Source organism: Ischnura elegans, chromosome 8, assembly GCF_921293095.1.
Source record: "Ischnura elegans chromosome 8, ioIscEleg1.1, whole genome shotgun sequence".
NCBI classification, from domain to species: domain Eukaryota; kingdom Metazoa; phylum Arthropoda; class Insecta; order Odonata; family Coenagrionidae; genus Ischnura; species Ischnura elegans.
Genome location: NC_060253.1, coordinates 27,236,234 through 27,249,953, shown reverse-complemented (window position 1 = coordinate 27,249,953; position 13,720 = coordinate 27,236,234).

Sequence of the window (13,720 nt, the reverse complement as noted above, 5' to 3'; positions counted from 1 at the left end):
AAATTCTTGCAATGCCTGTCCGAAAAGGGGAACCCGAAAAACACGCCGATCTAAGTTGTAAAGAAACCTGAGGTAGATTAAAATTGATCTTTTGTTGGATAGATCTTTTGTTTATCATAACTTACCGTATGAATATCTACTATTCTTTCAAATTTTTAAACAGGCTTCAAGGAAAATATTAGAGACACTATCGTAATTTTTAGCATCACGGTTTTTTTAAAAAAGAACAGTAATTTTGATGCAGTAGAATTTATTTTTATAATTAATTCACAAACGGTTTAAACGAGGTCAGTACCTGAATTATTATTTTGCGGTAAATTATAAAACTGTCTTCGTTGATGTGAAACCTGCACAACCCTCAAAAGCACTTAAAATACTGAACAGTAATAGCTTTAACCTTATAGGGATTAGGGAGGGATCAAATATGCCCACCACACTTCTAATTCAATATTTTAAGAACTTTTGAAGGGAATAAAGTTTTAAAATTCATTAAATCGCCAATTACTATTGTTGGTACTTGGAGGAGGTGTCCGACAGCCCACGTCATTTGTGCCAAGACGGAACTGTAGGGAAGGAATGATGGATGGAAACCCAGCGCCTGCATAAGCCTGTTATTTACAAAAGGTGACTAGGGGACCAAGTCAACGTCCCATCCGACGGACGGAGAGCTGAACGAGGTGTGTTCCGGTAATAAAGGGAACTAATTGTAAGTTTTTAAATTTCTCTCGAGTTAGGAGAGTCCGATCTCATTTTTTCTATTATGTTGGTATACATGCCCTTGAAGTATGAAGAAAATGTCAGCTACATTCATTGCTTACTTTGTCTGTGGCAGCTAAGGTTAGACGTGTTTTTGTAATGAGTTCAGCGATTTTCAGCTCACACTTCATTGCCTATTCGTGAATTTTTACCCAAAAACGATAGTGTAACGATGCCTCAACCTCCACATTTTCCAGAAAAGGCTCCGATTGATTTCTTCATTCTTCCACATATATGTATATTGAGGTGTTGTTTTACAACCATAGATGACATAAAAATAAATCGCTGACAGGGGTTGAGGCTATCACAAAGATCGAGTTTGAGAAGTGTTTAGAGGATTGGAAGAAGCGCTAGCTAAAGTGCATAATGTACAATGGGTGGTATTTTGAAGGCAAGATCATGGACGTAGACGAATAAATATTTTTTTTTTTCAAAAAACCAAAGCTCATGTTATTTTTTGCACACACCTCGTATTTTAAATGAGTGGTTTGGAAGCCAAGGGTTACAAGTGATTTCTTTCCTGGATATAGACAGTTACTTATATAGTTGGTATAAGTAACTGTCTATATCCAGGAAATAATGGAATACCACATAGTTAACCAAGAGTTAGTGAATTTTGTACAAGTGATTTCTTTTTTCTACACAGACATGGGCGTACCCAGCGGGTTAGGTGGGGGCAACTGCCCCCCCCCCCCCCCAGAAGCGAAAATAAGTTTAGTTCAAAACAGAAGTTATGAACAAATTTTCCTTTCGAAGAAAAAGGATATTAGTATAAGACACGGAACTAAAAAAAAAAACATTATTTTTTCAATCAAATAATTCTAAAAATTAAGAAATTGCTGTCATAATATCCTTAAAATTTTGGTTTCATCAACCTTTTCTGTGCAAAAAAGGTACAACTTGAACTAACGCAGCTATGTTTAGCCCCCCCTCTAGTTTTAATTCTTGGTACTCCAATGTATACAGTGTTAGGTACAGAAATTAGGTATAGAAATCAAACGAGATCAATTAGATACCTAGTAAAGCATTTGATTTTCCACTCGACGTCAGCACAGAACAGAGACTCACTCGTATCCATGGCAACCAATTTTTGTGTATTTATTATAACAATTAACTTTACCTAACTCTGTTGAGAAAAAAGTCACTTGTACCCCTTGGATTCTCACCCCCTCATATGCCCAAAGCACTCAAATAGGAATGGGGCAGTCTGTAAAAAAAATATTTCCACCGCCAGGATATGAACCCGTACCCACAGGATGGTAAGCCATTACTCTACCCATCATAGCAGCCCTATACCCACACTTGCAAACATACAATATTTAATTTTGGGGAATTTTATGCAGTTTTTTTGTTAATATATATATGGAAGGTGATTCGCGAGCGAAATCAAGTCACATTTTCGAGTCGATCCTTGGGATATCCGCCCGAGCACGGCCAACAGGACGTGATTTTCCGAAAAGACCTTGGCATTAGATAAGCTCCTCGTCTCTTCCATCCTATTCCGAGAGCAAAGCGATTCTTTTCCCCTCCCCGCAAAATTGCTGCGAACCGGTTTCACGATTTTCCACCAAACCTCGAGGGCTCTCCGAACCCACGGATCTAGCAAATTCTCATGCACCAGCAGGCAAACTATCATCTTGAAATTGACCTCTCCCAACCTCTCATAACGTCGAGACTCCAATTTACGGCATAATGAAGAACCGACTGCGGCGATCGACATTTTAAATTGTTCTCTGAGTCTATTTTCCGTCATAACCTGATCCAGGCGAGAGGAAATGAATCACCGATGTAAGTATTACCCGTATCCGGTAATGAGTAGTTTGGCCTTTGGCGTCCGTTGAGGACTTTCGCTGTTCGGTTGTGGTGGTATATTCATGTATTTCTGGTAACGAGACGCCGTAGAGTATATTCACGTACATGCTATACCGTAAACCGCATCCAAGGGGTTAGGGTAACAGCCATTTAAAGAAAAAAAAACTGCTCTTTGGAATAATTTGATTACTGATACAACCACAATTTATTTTTCGAGGAAGAAATTAATAAAGATCTGAGGTTTTCCCGGCGTATGATGATGTTGAAGTTGTTTCGGGTTTCCCACCGGGTGAGGTTCTCCATCTCTGCCGACGTTTCGATGGCCGTGTCTCATTGTCATATTCGAAGTCGCAATTAATAAATAGAAATCGATAGATGGAAGGTAAAAATAGCATACCTCGAATCGCAAATGAAAAATAAGTAAACACCAAAGTCATCGCTCGTTTTTCATGAGTTGGTGACGTCGTCAGAGTTTCAGATCGTGAAATCATTCACAGAGATAGAGTGAAAAAACAGCGAACTACTCGTGGATGACGCGCGAGGATGAAGAGTAGCTGAGAATCGGTGATCTCGCTCGGAGGGAGCTTGTGACGTCATCAACTTTTCTGCGAAAGGGAGAAAGGCGGATGATTTTTCGCTGCGAATTGCTCGGAACGGAAGAAACGGATCGAAAAACGGAAATCTTGTTGTTGTTCAATGTAAAATTATAATTTATATTTTCTTTATCAACACCTTAAATAACATGATAAAATGGGGACAGGAAGGCATTAGAAGCCAATGGAGACTTTTTACGGTCTCTTTTTCGGGCTGCCAAGTCCTCCATGAGAAAAATGTTGTTCAATGTCATATGAACGGGGCATGTGGACAAAATACCCGACATTGCGCCCAGTACACCTGAAAAGTTCCAAATTTTATCGCCCCAATTACCAGATCGACCATTCCCTTGAGTTCAACCCACGTTCGCCCGTCACCACTGAAATATATGTCCCCTCCCCATCTCTCCTTCAGTTCCCTTCTCATTCTGACCTTCAGAATGTATTCACATGTCTCTCCTCTCCACTTCCTACCTCTTATTTTCCGACTCTTCCTCATCATGCCAGACTTAAATCCGTGAACTAAATAAAATATAAAGGACACCTGCGTGATTCAACAAAAACTACTACGAGCGTACAGAGTGCACGAATTATGTTATTCGCCACTAGGGACTCGGAGAAGGGGCGCAGCTAAGAATTAAGGCTTGGGGGGGGGGGGTTTCTGGCGCAACTAATACTTAGGGGGGTTGGGGGTAAGCGGGATTTGCGGGGGCCGTCCTCCAGAAAATTTAAAGATTAATGGTTCAAAATGTCGAGTTTTACGTCTTTCTGAGGGATATTAGATTAATACTAATAGCATTCCATAAGTAATCCTAATACAATTGAATAAAATGGATTAAATTTATATATTTCTCGGAACTCCGGGGGTTGGGGGCGTTATCCCTCAAAACCCCCCCCCATCGCTGCGCCACTAACTCGGAGGCTTCGTGCCAGGCTTAGATAACATGGCATAGCTTAAGTTCCTTGAGCTAATAAGAACAGAAATATCTTTCAGAGAGATACAAAGAAAATTACTCAGAACCTCTCTGTATTTCTAGGCCCGACAGAAACGAAATAAAATTCACTAACTCTTGGTTAACCTTGTGGTATTCCATTATAAGTTTTTCCTGGATATACACAATTACTTATACAACTTTTTTATATTTATAGAAGAGCGCGACCCGGGTTTCAATTAATAATCATCATCATCAGGCGCTAATTAAAAAAATATTAAAATTATTATAGTATTATCATAATATTATTATTATTATTATATTATTATATAAATATAAAAAAGTGGTATAAGTGATTGTGCATATCCAGGAAAAACTGATAAGAAACGGTGAAGTCCATCGTAAAATGGGTTTTGTTAAAAGAATATTGGGAAAGTGCGACGACAAAGTGAAGGAAATTAGCTACTTTTCCCTCGTTAGACCACATTTAGAAAACGGTGCCAGTGTTTGGGACCCTCATGAAAAAGGCTTAATAACAGAGTTAGAACGCGTGCAAAGAAGAGCTGCGAGGTATGTGAGAGGTCGTTACGATAGTCTTGTTAGTGTAACTGACCTCTTAGATAAACTCGGATGGGAATCTCTGTCGGACCGTAGATTGAAAAATAGACTAAACCTTTTAGATAAATTCAAAAGCAGTGTCTTTTCTAACGAAGTTAACCATATCTTACGGAGGCCAACATACTATGGAAGATCAGATCATGAAAATAAAATAAGAGAGATAGATTCAGATAGAGACAGATTTAGAATGTCTTTTTTTCCACGATCAATAAGAGTTTACAACGGCAGCGATAAAACTTATATGTAGATTGCATGACTTGTGGTGTAGCCTACTAACCTGTGTAAGGCTTGATGCATGTTTCTTAATTTTTTTATTGTTCCTAACAGCATTTGGTAGTATAATTTATTAGTATACGTGACGTTTTTTGGACCGTGTGGTGTGCATGTGGGAGTCCAATTGCATGCTGCATGCTGGTGATTGATCACCCCCTGCCAAACACCCTAGAGGTGGCTCTAAGGGCATTATGTAGGTATAGATGATTACTTAAGAGAGATATTTTGCCAAACTGATAGGTGTAGGAATTAGTTTTTTCCCCGAAAAATGAAGTACTTCAACAGTGTTGCTAGCCGGACGCAGTTCTCCAGTGATTAAATCGTTGAATGCCATCACGGCGCTTTCTCCGGAGGTCACCAGTACTACCGACGGAGGCGAGGAATGGGCAAGATGGGGACGATGAGGTAACCGGGGGAACCAGAGGTTTTCGAGGATAAGGAGGTTTTTCGGAGCGGTGAGTCAAACATGACTGCCTGCGCCGAGTCCCAAGATCGCGTTATGATATAGATTCGACGTTTTTTCTGCAAACTGCGTATGCTAGACATAAAACCCTTTTGTATGCATATATTCATTTTCATAAAAAAAAATTAAAATAAATATTTACTGGCAAGAATAAATAAAAAAAGACATACTTCCAAAATTCACCTATGAAATTAAAGAATTGAAGCAAATTTTGACTCTATTTGTTTAGTTTTTCAGATTTTCCATGAATGAAATCTGTATTTGTATACCGATTATTTCTCAGTCTATCTCGATCAGCATAGGCATTGGAAAAGAGCCGTAACGACATCAAACAGTCACAACTAGCTTATGCCAATCACCACCAAAATTAACAAATGATAAAAACTTATTACTACTCATGACATCTCCCTATAGGGTGGTTTCCTATTATTTTTCATTGCCTAATACGAAAGATTATTACTCCTGGAGCACGTATTTCACGCTTTTCGATTTTTAAATGACGATATCTATTTTTCGCGACTAAATGAAAAGTGAAAAATTACAAGCGCGCGAAAACGCGACGGCTAAGTATGAATGCTGGGAAAAGCCCTTGTTAAGTCACTCTGGTTCCGGCTGCCGCCGTGTGAGGCCACCTTGGTGCGAGGCTTTGAGCGCTGATACGACGCAGGCTGCTAGCAGATAGCTGAGTACCCTACTGGCTGGTAGCGCTTGGCTTAAATAAGGATTATTAATACCTTATCAAACGAAGGAAACTTTCTGACCTTAGCCAATTTTAATAGGTGATTATTAAGAGATGTTTCCCTGAGCTCTGTGCCTCATGCATGCATTGGTAATCTCAGACGATGTATAACTCTTATCTACTCGTATAGCATCTAGGTTCCTGTGACGTAACGTGGAGTGGCATCGCATGGGCGCCAATTTGGACTTTTTCAAATGAGGTTAAAATTGACCATTAACATTCGTCTAAACTGGGATTTCTAAAACCAAATAATTTTTATATTAACAATATACTAATGGTGGGTAAGGAATCGCAATCAATGCCTTTCGTTTTCTTTGACGAAGGAAACTACCCTGAAATCCAAGCATACTCATCACGGCAGAAAAAACGGCGTCAGTTTCCTCGAACAAGGGGAATCCTGGAAAAATTCTTCGCGCCAATCAATGCGCTGACGCCTTTAAAAACTAATGGTAAAGTGCTAACTAAAAGAAAAGCAAGACAATAAAGAGAGAAGATATTAGCTGTGTCGTCACGTGGAGTGGCATCGCATGGGCGCCAATCTGGCCTTTTTCAAAAGAGGTTAAAATTGACCAATAACATTCGTCTAAACTGGGATTTCTAAAACCAAATAATTTATATATTTACTGAGCTATGGCAACGTAAAAATTTGCATACACCATGAAAGCGGTTTTCCTTGAGTATCTTGCCTTTTCAACATTTTATTTAATGCTCTGACTTTTAAGTACGTAAAATAATTAAGGCTGGACGAAAATTTGCGATTATTATTGGCTGAAAGAATGAATATTTGAGTTTAATTATACGAAGCATATTTTCATGCTTGCATGAAAATATGCTTCGTATAATTGCAGCAGCAAATAATGCTTGCAGCAAAATTAGGGGAATTTATCGATAGTTGATTAAAAACCGATCATTTTAAGTATAAAATTATTTAGTATGCAGTAAAGAACACTCCATTGAATAAATTCATCTGTTGAAACATAAGCAAAACCGCATCTCTTGTTCCGGCACGAAAAATCATACAACATCCTTGAGATTAGGCAACCATGCGTGCAAAACGAAGGCTATTGAGAAGCTTTTTTATTTTCTTAAAATCCCGATAACATGCAAATAATTCGCCGGGAAAGAAGCACGCCATTGAGAAGCTGTTCCAATTAACAGGCTGAGGGAACAAAATCTTTGAAACAAGTTACCTTTATCAATATCTCTATAATGTTAAAATACGTCGTAGTAGGACAAAAACAATTTGTATATTCAAAATATAATGTGTGCTGCACAAGAGTGGAATAAAGAAAAGAAAATTCAAGAATTATAAATTACAACCATGCAAATACAAAATAAATCATGAATTTAAAGAAGAAAAGAAAAAAAAACTAGAAAAACTTGTAAGAATAACAACTTTTAACAATGAAAATACGAAAGATTTAATTCACAATATTATTCGATTCGAGTGAACAAAAAAGGTTTATAAAAACTTTTTAAATTATTAAAATGTTTTTTTTTTCTCGATTTGCCCAACTCCAACTCTTTCCTACTCACTGTCAGTGAAGTAAAAAAATGAGTCAGCAGTCAATGCGACGCTGCAGCAATCAATCGCGTAAGACTTCAACTGCATTGTCGCACCGCGAATTCTCTCACAAGTGTTTTTGGGAGGACTGAAAATTATATAAAAAGAGAAAAAAATACTACGCTAAAGCTTATGAAAGTTTAAACGGAGTCAGAATACGGAATTATAAGCAATTTAAATTTTAAGGCAATAGGCAATCCTCTGCTTAGCCGACAACAGCAGCATCTAATTATCTGAAGAAACTTCCCTAAGCATAGAAATATCAATTCGTCAATATAGTAAGCTTAAAAAATTACATAGCCTTTTAAAATTGTGTTATTAATAGAGAGGTACTACATTCTTTATAATCCATGGAGGAAATGGCTTATAAAGAATGAGAAAAGAAAAAATGGAATCCTGGACACCGATGCACTATATTACAAATACCATCCTCCTGATGTTAGGAAAAACGTTAAGTGAAATATATAATGTATATAATGCTTGAATCGGAACTGACCGAGTATTTCAAAACAATAGACCGGACGTAGTCAAAATACAACGACACAGTACCCTAATAGACGTAACAATCCCATTAAACCATAATGTACAGAAAAATAACACTCCGCTAAAATTCATAGTTGCAAAACTTGCTGCAGAAATCAAAGGAATACGGAAAATGCGTTCAGTGGATGAATTCCCTAGAGTAATAACAACAACAATAGGAATCACACCATGTGAAATGTTCCATCAGTTAAAAAAACTAAACCTGGAAAGCATACTACCAAAAATACAAAAATCAGTCATCCTGGACACCTGTCACATTGTCCGTCGGTTCCTTTCCGTAAAATAACTGTACAAAACATAGTGTAATTTAACCTGGTTCGTTCAATGTGAAGAAAGCTTGCAAGATAGCAAGAGGGAAAAAGAGGATGATGACGATAATAATTATAGTAATAATAATAATAATACATACTTGTTACATAGCTGATATTGCTGTACCATTATCGCATAACATCGAAAATACAATAGCCGGAAAGATAAATAAGTACCAAGAATTGGCAACAGTGGCGCCGACTCCATGGGGCCTGAGGGGGCCCGAGCCCCCTCAAAGTTTCGTTAAGGGGGGCGGAGCCCCCTCAATAATTCATGATAATAATTAAGTTATATTTTGCTTGGTGAAATCACAAAAATATATTGGTATTTTTTATTTCCCATGTTTGACGATAGTGACCTTTTAAGATACATTCAACAATGTGCTAAAAGTAATAATTATAAGACAGTAAGCAGGTTAACTGAAAACAAGTGGTGTGAATTATGATAGTGTTACGGTGCTGCGACACACTTTGAATATAAACTCTTCCCGGGGCAAGACCCCCGATATGGGCCCCCCCAATATTTTTTATAAGTCGGCGCCCGTGATTGGCAACAGAAATATAAAAAATATGAAACAGGTTTTTCTAGCTCCAATTGTTATCTCTGCTACCGGAATCATCCCAAAACATATACAAAATAATTTCAAAATACTCAACCTTCATCTAAATACATTCATCAAATTGCAAAAGGCTGTAATAATTTCAACCTGCTATATCACGAGAAAATTTCTCAACGCAATGAAACTGTAAAGAGCTACCTTTGTGAAAACCCGTGCTCTTAACAAAAAAACAACTCAGTGAAAACTGATTAAAATTTAAGGAAAAAGATAATAATAAAAATAATAATAATTATAATAATAAAAACTTGTCACATCGTTGATATTGCTGTACGACTCTCACATAACATCGATATGACAATAGTCGAAAAAAAAATAAACGAGTACCAAGAAAATGTCAATAGAAATAAAAAGAATATGGAATGTAGAACATGTTTTATAGCGCCTATTGTCATCTCTGCCACCAGTATCATCCCAAAACAAATACAAAAAGGTTTTACAATACTCAATCTTAATCAAAATATGTACAGCGAACTGCAAAAGGCCATGATAAATTCAACTTGCCACATCACGAGAACATTTCTCAAATCTAAAAAACAGAGTTACTTAAGTGAGAACCCGTACTCTTTACAAAGAAAAATCTCGGTGAAAACTGAAAAAATTTCAATGAAAAAGATAAATCCAAATTGACGTTAACCATGATATTTCACTAGCTTAGTAAAAATTGATGAACAAAGTGCAAATAAGGTATGCCAAAATTCTTGTCTTTTCTTGGTCATTTATGTACAATAGAATTCTTTTTTATTTTATTATTGTAAAAAAAACATTGTAAAAATCAACCATGTTTTATTGTATTTATTGTAACATTATTCATACCCCTGATGAAGATATAATGTAATATCGAAACGTTGACAAACATTTTGGCATCTCATTTCCCTGACCTATACTAACAATAAGAGACTGTATTAAATACTATGGCAATAATAATAATGTTATGCTTTTAACGACCAATTCTTTTCTATAAAGAAATATCCAATTCTGGTCGCTGAAAACTTGTTCCGCTTCCTCATCCCGTGCATCAGAAGAGAAACGTGACGAGCTTTAAGCACCTCAAACTGGATCGCAGCAGATACAAAGTCAAGGTCGAGATCCATTTAAAAAAAACACCCCGAACCTTAACTTTGATTCCTATCCGCCCCACCCTTAAGACGGCAAGGTGAAATATTTCCGGCAGCGAAAAGTTAAAATTCATTGTCCCTTTGGAAACCATTTTAATTTTACGTATGATATAAAAACAGGGGGATATCGCCTGAACTATAAACTGCTTCCCTCTATCAGTGCCTGTTCCACAGCCAGATTGACTCTGCTGCGCTACTGGTCGTTCACTTGTCGCCTATCGCTGTGGCGCTGTTGCCCGTCATAGTGCTGCACCTGTTGCTGGTTACAGTGGCGTAACTAGGAAGATGCTTTGGGGGGGGGGCATGGGAGGAGGACCACCCCCCCAAGCAACGGAGGTTCCGGGAAAAGTTTTTGAAACATGACATGCCTGGAAATACATTTTACATGATTTTGGCACTTAAAATTTAATTTTAAACAGATGCAGTTATAATGCGTCAAAAATAGACAATAGTTTTAAGCATTTTTATTTTATTTGTCTGAGGCTTTGGGGGGGATCTATCCCCTCATAACCCCTATAGTTACACCACTGGGTGGTTGACAGTTTTGCAAAGGAGATCCACTACTGTGGAGAGACAGGAATGAATTTTTGGCTTGCCAATGTTTGTCTCCCGTTTTGTGGGCAGGCTGTTTTTGGTCCGTTTTTATCGCTACCCAGCAAGTTGACGCAATGTCGAGCAACAACGCTGGGATCAAGTCTATACAATGTGAGTGCTGAGATTCTGCGTCAAACGCACCAAACCCCATACCTGTAGCATTGAGATAGACCCTATAAAAACTGATTCCCACTTAGAATTAGTCAAAGGTTGGTAATATAATATATTTATTGCTCCTAAAAGAATTTTAACATTTAAACATCAAAACCAATTTTAGCGCTCAAGGAGACCCCGTAGACTGTTGCCTGTTGGAGGGATCGCCTTCAGAAATATTATACAATCGTAATAATGTCCATATGTTGGGTAACAAATAATGTCTTACAGGTGTAGGTACTTTTGACACATGAATAATAAGCAATAAAGATACACTTAAGAATAAACAATGGAATTGAAGTTAACATAACAAAATTCAGAAAGGAATATGGTTTGAAAAATGACATGCCTGGAAATACATTTTACATCATTTTGGCACTTAAAATTTAATTTTAAGCAGATGCAGTTATTATACGTCAATAATAGACAATAGTTTTAAATATTTTTGCCTGAGGTTTTGGGGAGATCTATCTCCTCATCCCCCCATGAGAAATCCCTACAATATTTTTGTTGCAAATTAACCAGGTTTTCTCATGCTTTGGGAAGGTATATATGTTGTAACTATCTTTCATTGTTTTTGGCGAACGGTTTTAAGTTTTTAGTTCGAAGATAAGAAGATAAGCTTCGTTTAAACAATATAACATTTGGTTTGGGTAATTGTTAAGAGGAGAAACGAATTCCATTACCTAGCCGTTCCGAAAAATATCTCTCTTATTTTATCGTTTCTTTCGGATTAGGAAAGATGTTTTGCAGGTTCTTAGATGATGTTCCCCGTATCTCTTTTAAAGATACAAAGTCTTGATTGCTTTAGCGATATAAGTTTAGCATGTAGCCTCCGAGTCTTCACGTCTATGCTGCCAAGTTTTGGAAACTTGTTACTAGACGACGTCACCAACTCATAAAAAGGTGGGCGGCAACTTTCGCGTAGTTTTTATAATTTAAACTTTAGATAAGAATCGCTTAATGAAGAAGACATTTTCATCTTAACACCTATCCCTGCCATCTACCTCAGTGGCGCAGCGAGGGTGGGGGGTGTTTGGGGGATAAACCCCCCAGAGCTCAAAGAAATTTTTAAGTTTAATGCATTTTACTTGATGGATTGATATTACTAATAGAATAGTGTAAGGATTAATAAAATATCCCTCAGAAAGCCGTAAAACTCACCATTTTCAACCATTCATCTTAAAATTCTGCAATTTATTAATCTCGCACCTACCGCTTATCCTGGTGGGTAATCATACCTCCACACACCATGGTATTAGTTACACCTAAACCCCCCCCCCCCCCCCAGCCTTAATGCCTAGCTGCGCCCCTGATCTACCTAATCATTTCTATTGATTGAGATATCTGTTCTTAATGAAGGACACTATTTTGCTACACCGCTTAACGAAATGGAGGTAGAAAAGAGTGAGTGTAGCGTAAGGGGACGTGGAAGCTTACATGGTTAGAGCGCTTGCTTGACGATCGAATCGGGTATGAATCTCGGGTGGAGACTTCGGACACCTTCTACAAACAAATTTCCTCGAAGTTCAAGGTGGAAAAGGGAAAACAAACTGGCTCCCACTACCCTGACCTATTCCAACTAACCTTGGAGATGAATCACTGATTGAATGTAATTAGAGTCACAAGGTCAAGACGATCAGAAATCACAGCACGTCATCAAAATGCAGGTGTAAAGGCCGTTTTAAACGGGTCACGTAAATGCGCAAGTTAGCAGGGGCGCAGCTAGGAATTAAGGCTAGGGGGGTTTTAGGCACAACTAAAACTGGGGGGATTGGGGGTATGGCATACCCGCCAGGGTAAGCGGAAGGTGCGGAGGCCTTCCGCCGAAATAAATTAGGATAAATGGTTCAAAATGGTGATTTTTACGGCCTCCTGAGGGATATTTTATTAATCCTCACACTATTCTATAAGCAATATTAATCCAATCAAGTAAAATAGATTTAACTTAAAAATTTATGTGAGCTCTGGAGGGGGGTTACTGCAAGTTAGAACTGCATTTATTACTCTTTGTCGCGTGAAATTGTGCGAATACGCGAAAGAAATAAGAACAGGGGCTACTTGTTATCCCCATCAAAGCATTCTCGCGAGCGTTCTAGAAATTCACCGCTTTAAGGCCGTTTTACACGGCACACTGAATTGCGCAATCTGACGCACGTGCGAAGGCGCAATCGAAATTGCGTCGTGTGAAGCGGTGAATTTCTAGAACACATGCGAGAATGCGTGGATGCCAGACGGCAAAATAGTCCCTGTTCCAATTTCGTTCATGCATTCGCGCAATTCCACGCCATTTTAGAAATAAATGCAGCTCTAACCTGCGCAATTCCGTGCCCCGTGTAAAACGACCTTTACACGACGCAGTTTTGACTGCGCCTTGGTGCAGACGTCAGATTGTGCTAGTACGCGCTTCGCGTAAAACGGCCTTTAGGGAAAGTCGTGAATAAAGCCTAGTCCATCAATCAGCATGAGTTGACAAAAACTCAACATTTGCCAATTGCACGGAAGATATGCCTAGTTATGCCCTACGAGACAGCCACCTTCACGTAGATATGAATGTGAAAACCGAAAACCATGGTCAGTAAAAGTGGGGAACGTGCAATGAAATATTCCTTGGTTCAACACAGTAAAGCCGCAAAC